Below are 6,875 nucleotides of genomic sequence, written 5' to 3' on the forward strand. Positions count from 1 at the left end.
CATCTGTTCTTGTGGTCTCCAAAACTCCAGGCTGGGTTTCTAATCCCTGGCAACCCTCTGACCCAGGGGACACAGCGCAGGAAGGGAGAACAGACGCCCAGGGTTCCAGGCAGTGTTAATCCTATTACAGAGGCATTAGGAGTCCTAGGTGACCTCACGAAGCACCATCCTCTCTGCAGAGCTTTCCCAGCCCTGTCACTGGCCGATTCCCAGGTCTCAGAAATCTGGGAAGCAGTTCCACCTAAGTGGGCAGAAAAATCATGTACAGCTATACATTGATTACAGCAATGCCAAACCCTCCTGGGCTGCAAGGATGCAGTCCTCATAGTGCAAGGATAAACAGCTGGAAGATAGACCAGAGTAGGGCGGAAGGGGGTTCGGCTCCCAGTTGCTACATCCTCCTCCCAGCCCAGTCACCCTGGGCAAGAGACTTTGCCCCTCTGAGCCTGCATTCCTCCTGCAAATGTGAAATATAGAATAATTGTCATTAACTGTTGAAGATTGTTAGTCATGATCTTAATAGTGATTGTTATGACTCTTTCATTCCGATTCTTAAGACCCAAACCCTGTTGGGAGTGGCAGATAGAGTCAAGAAGGGGGAATTTCCTGACGGTCCAGTGGTTAGGACTCTGCGTTTCCACTGCATGACTTCCAGGGGGCACGGGTTCGATCCTTGGTTGGGGAATTAAGATTCTGCATGCCACGCTGTGTGGTGCAGCAGGGGTTGGGGGGTTAGAAGTGTTGGTAATAGATGGCTCTTCTGCAAATGATGAAGGAGCTTTTTTAATTAGTGCTGCAAATGCAAGATCTTTGTCCAGTCGGCCCCAGGAGTCTGTGTGCATGGGAGGAGAGCTGGACCAGTTACATAAGAGGAAGAATGATGTGATATCTGCTCTGATGCGTGCAATGAGATTTGCAGCCAGGCTCTGGACTAACGGCGGACTGCTATCTTGAGGGAGGATTTCCCACCTCCCTTTATTCTCTCCTTTTAGCACAAAAGAAAGCTCAGCTCCTGGATTCTGCCAGGGCAAGGAGCAGACCCCCTTCCTGCAACAACTCCGAGGCTTACCACCGGATAATAGGAGAATAGAGCACAGGGATAGGAAAAGAAAAGCTACTGCTTTTCAAGAACCGGGAGGCAGAAGGGGAGGGGGGTGCAGGTGAGAGGAGTGCCCACGTACTGGCTTGCTTCCTCCTTGCAGCTTTGCCCCAGGTCCACAGAGGACAGGGGGTGGCCTCCAGATCACAGTCTGGTCTCTCTGGCTTTCTCGACGCCCTCGGTTCTCATGTGCTGTGGATATGGGGCGGGGGCAGTGACCTTCTCACAGGCTAGGATGCTTCATCTCAGTCCCAGCTGGGAGGAGGGCAGAGTAGGGGTGCCGGGTTTACATTCGGGGGAGCCAGCGCAGGAAACTGAGAAAGTGGAGACTTTCCTTCACATGCACTGGGGCAGAGCCCTCAGGAACTCTGGACTCCCACATGCTCCCCTGGGACCATCAGACCAGGCCCTACCCTCCACAGGCCTGAAACCACCTCAGGAGACAAGCAAGAGGACACTTAACCTCCAGAGCCTGTATGAAGATCGTTTGGACTAAAATGTCAAAACAGAGTTAGATCAGTTTGCTAGAGCCTCTGTAACAAAGGACCGCAGATTGGGCAGCTTAAACATGGAAAAACACTGTCTCACAATTCTGGGGGCTGGAAGTCCAGGATCACGTGTCAGCGGGGCTGGTTTCTGCCGAGAGCCTGGAGGGGAGGGTCTTCCCCATGCCTCTCTCCTTGGCTTGCACGTGGCCATTTCCCCCTGTGTCTCTCCATGTCGTCTTTTCTCTGTACACATCTGCGTTCAAATTTCCCCTTTCTACGAGGACACCAGTCAAACTGGATCAGGACCCACCCCGATGACCTGATTCTAACTTTCTCACCTCTATGAAAGCTCTGTTCCCAAAGCAGGTCACATTTTAAAGTACTGGGGGTCAGGAGTTCAACACAGGAATGTGGGGGACACACTTCAAACCACAGCATGGGTAAAGCTTAATTGTGCTTTTGTTTTGTTTTCCGCCAGTGCTGGGGGGTGGGAGAAGTTGGAGGGGGGTGGGAGAAGTTGGAATGGAATTCGTAAGGAAGATCAGATCAGCTGCAGACAAAGCAATTACATTTTCTTCACACACTCAAATTGCAGCAAGCATTCAACGTGCAACCCCAATACATAATTTAAGCAGATTTGTGCAGCCTCCTGAAACAATAGCCTGGATTAGGCACGGCTCCCAGAGATAACAAAGCAAGCTGCAGTCTTGTAGCTCCAGTAAAAGAGGGGGAAACAAATGGAATAAAACATTACAACAGTGAGTGCTAGCAACTTTGGGGATGTGTAATATTTTCCAGATGCTCTGATAAGCTCTTGACACGGATGATTTTATCGAATCCTCATGCAACCCTACAAGGCATGTTTCCTACTCTCCCAGGCTTAGGGATGGGGAAACCAAGTTTCTGAGAGGAAAAGTTATTTGCCCAGTCAACCTGGCCTGATTCCAAAGGTTGTGTGTGTGAACACTGCCCGCTGTACCTGCCTCATTTTCCTGAGCTGGGTGACCTCTTCCTAAAGCCTTAAACAGCGCTTCCTTCTCCCTCAAGGGAAGGGGTGGGGCAGGGACCCGAAGTGGGGTGCTGGTGTGCAGAAGGCGCAGATTAGCCAGATCTGTAGGCTTCCCTGGGCTTGAGGGTCAGGCTTTAGAAGCTAGGCTGTACTTAGCTTCTCTGGGGAGAGCCCATCAGGGAGTTACAGAAACACCGGCACCAATGACGCTTCTAGAAAGGAAACAGTCTTCAGGCCTCTCAATAGGACTTGGCTGAATAAACTGTGGTTCTTCTCTCCTAGCTCTGCTACACAAGCAACTCAGCAATTAATGCCCTAAGGAGCAATATGTGGTTGACATTGAGTGACATGTCTGAGTGAAAATGTTACAGAAAGAGAGACGGAGCCGCTGAAGGGGATGTATACCCAGCTGAAGAGCAGAGAACAGTGGGGCTGGGCATGCAGGCTTCTGGGTTCTTGCCCTAGCTCGCCTCCAGTGAACTGTGGGACTTGTTTCCCATCAGGGATACAGGGAACCGACTCAACCAGACTGACCATAACGGTCTTGTCAGCTTTGACATGTTAAGTGTGAGCAAGCCATTTCCATAGAACTCTCTGCATCCTTGAAGATGCTGTGGCCAGGGGACCAGGAAGAGGTTTATAAGCAAGTGACACGACTGGGGAATCTAGGAACCAGAAAGGCGTGACATTTACGATTCCAAGCTGAAAACCCATCGCCCCAATGGTGAGCCTGGTAGGGGAGTGTGGAACCCACATTTGGGATTCCCCACATGGAGCAGGGTACCTCCGTATCCACTTTCTTATTCCACCAACCTTTGCTGCTGCTGCTGCTGCTAAGTCGCTTCAGTCGTGTCCAACTCTGTGCGATCCCATAGACGGCAGCCCACCAGGCTCCCCCATCCCTGGGATTCTCCAGGCAAGAACACTGGAGTGGGTTGCCATTTCCTTCTCCAATGCATGAAAGTGAAAAGCGAAAGTGAAGTCGCTCAGTCGTGTCCGACTCTTCGCGACCCCATGGACCGCAGCCCACCAGGCTCCTCCGTCCATGGGATCTTCCAGGCAAGAGTACTGGAGTGGGGTGCCATCACCTTCTCCCACCAACCTTCGGGGTTCCTGCAATTGCACTTTTACCACACCTTTCATTTGGGCTGAGCAGTGCCACCTCCCGGCTCCTCTTTCAAGGGTGGGAAGGAGTATTGGATCAGATCACTCCCCTATTTTGAAGAGTCAGAGATGGGGGAGCAGTCACTGACAGCTGCACCCTGGCCCCCAGAATCAATCCCAGGTCAGCAACCCCAGCCAAGACATGAGGCTTCTCTAACCCCTGAGAGTTTCACTGCTTTACAACAGAAAGTCTCTCTCTCCCTTCTGTACCAACGTCTTCATCCCTCCTTTCCTGGGGCTGCCCTGGTGGCTCGGTCGGTAAAGAATCCGCCTGCAATGGGAGAGACCTGGGTTTGATCCCTGGGTTGGGAAGATCCCCTGGAGAAGGGCATGGCAACCCACTCCAGTATTCTTGCCTGGAGAATCCCCATGGAAAGAGGAGGCTGGTGGGCTGCAGTCCATGGGGTCGCAAAGAGCCAGACGCAACTGAGTGACAAAGCACTCCTTTGTCGAAACAAGAAACAGCCTACCTAATGAAAAAGCAAGCTGTGCAGATGTGGGTTCAAGCTCCAGCTCTCCCCCATGCTAACATGTTGTAAGATTCAGGAGCGTGAAGAGAGTGACTGCTCTCACATCTCCAAAGCCCAGCACAGTGTAGGTGCTCAATAAAAATCAATTTAGCCTCACAATGTAATCAATATAGAAAAAAGGTAAAATAAATTTGAAACAGTGAATTGTCATAGTCATTGTCATAAAACTCAATGGCGACAATGATAAACTTAACAATCAGTCTGCGCTTATTTCTTCATTCGTTCCATCAGGTATCATGAGCACTTCTTCTGTGCTAGGCACCACTCTAGCTGCTGGAGGTAAGCAACATGGGCACAATCTGTGGCCTGATGGAGCTCACCACCCCGGCTGGGAACAGCCTTAAGGTAGTTAAACACAGAAATAAATAAAATCATTCCAGAGGCGATAAGTACCCTGTGGTTCTGCGAAAGTTGACCTCTTTGAGTTTCAACTTCTTCATCTCCAAAGTTAAGATGCTTTTACGCTTCAGGCTTCTAATGAGGATGGCATGGGATGATGGATGTGGAATTGCCTAAAATTCCATCGTGAGTCAGTTCTTCCCAGTAAAGCACTGGAGCCTGACCATCGTAAACTCCCTGCCGTGAACCAGGAGCTCCTAGGCTGTTACTAGCCACCAGCCACGGCCAAGAACCCCTTTCCCACCACCCTGTGTGAGTCCCTGCTCTGTGGCACCAGCCTCTGGGAGTCAACCGGAAATTCCTTTGATTATCTGGATGTTTGCTCCGTAGGTGTCACATATCTGTATGATGGACGCCTGGGAAAAGGTCATCAGGAAGCCATCTCTCCCAAGGCTGGGCATCTGGACTCCAGGGATCCTTGGGCATCAGGACTAATCATGCCGCTGTGCTTTCTGCCATAGCATCTCCCAGGGCCCAGCACAGACCTGGAGCCCAGTTGACCGCTCCAGCCACGATTTCTGAGTGGCAGGATAAACACAGGAAGTGTGTGGTCACGGTCATACCAGCCAAACCCTTAACCGAATCCTGGACCGGAAAAGAACTACGAAACAATAGAAGGAGGGGAAGGAGGAGGAGGGAGGCATCTGGATCCTTTATTTTCAGGCTGCAATTAATCAGACACAGAGGAAGCGAAAAGGCCAGGGGTGGTAGACGCATTTAATGGTAGCCTCCCTCCTTCGCTTGGGACCGCTCCTAAAGATACAAGGGAAAGAATTGTGGTTACTCTACTTCCGAACTACGTGACCTGGGGCCTCAGTTTCCATGTCTGTGAAATGGGGGATAGTCCTACCTTTTCCCTACCAGTATGAGAAAAAATGTGAAAATACTTTGGAAATGATGTAATCACAATTTAGACGATGAATTTAATTTAGATTAATACATCACCATGAATTAGATGATAGTGATGACAAAAATAACACCAGCTGATGGTTATTTTTTTTCATTCGCTCAACATAACACAGTGAGAACTTTTTCTGTACGAAGGACTTCTAGGCGCTGGAGGTACAGAGGTGGGCAAGAGGTAGTCTCTGGACAGACAGTCTTAAGGCAACTAAACAAAGAAACAAATCAAATTATTCCAGATGACAGGAAGTACTATGGTGAAAAAGAAACAAGAGATCTGATGGACAGTGAGTGGGGAGGGGGAGGCTACATTAAGTGGGAGGGGGGGTCAGGAAGGGCCTGTCTCAGGAGGTGACACTGGAGCTGAGACCTGGAGGAAGTGGAGGAGCCAGTCATGCAAACAGAGGTCCCAGAATAGCAAACTCGAACCCCTGAGGTGGGAACAGTCTCAGATGTGTTAGCGTTGTTGCCGCTCTTGATGTTGCGTTGTTCTGGGGAGACAAATGGAATGCCTGGCCGGGGAGCATCGTGAGATAAAGATGGAGGAGGTGATGTCAGTCCTCTAGGGCCTTGTAAGTCACAGTGAGGGATTTGGATTGCTGTACTTTGTACCGGATGGATGTTCACTCTAGCTGCTTTGCGGAGAGTGAGTTGTTGGGGAGCAAGGCTGGAAATAGGGAGACCAATGATGGAGTAGACGCATGTCTGCTGAGAGAGGGCAGTGCGTGTGAGCCCAGACTGCTGAATGCTTAGATTTCACATCTTTAATCTCCATGGCAACCCTGTGAGCTGCAGGTCCTTACTATACCCATTGTACAGGTGAGAAAACTGAGGCTTTGGAGATGTTGAATAGCTTGCTTACAGTCATAGAGCCTTAACCCTAGCCCTAACCTTAGCTGATGTAAATGGTGAAGCTGGGATTCCAGCCCAGGCAGTCTGACTCCCGAGCCCATGTGATCCTGGGTCTTAACCATCAAAGGCCCTTTGAGTCCGAGGGCAGAGTGGGAAGGGGGAAGGGCTAAGTCCTTCCTGAGATGCTGCCTGTCCGGATGGGCCCCTTCAGAACAACCCTTCTCTGAGCTGCTCCCTTGAATCAGAGGGAAGCCCCCAGATCTGGGTCTGCCCAGGGTGCCAATGCAAGTGGGAAGTTATTCCTCCAGGTGCCATGAATTTTTTTTATTTTTAAAAATACCTTTAACTGAGATATAATGAAGCACAGTGCACTTGTGAAGGGCGTTAATCGTGCATGCGCAGATAAATGGGGTTTTCATATGAAGACAACC

The sequence above is a fragment of the Capra hircus genome, chromosome 17 (assembly GCF_001704415.2).
Source record: "Capra hircus breed San Clemente chromosome 17, ASM170441v1, whole genome shotgun sequence".
Lineage (NCBI taxonomy): Eukaryota > Metazoa > Chordata > Mammalia > Artiodactyla > Bovidae > Capra > Capra hircus.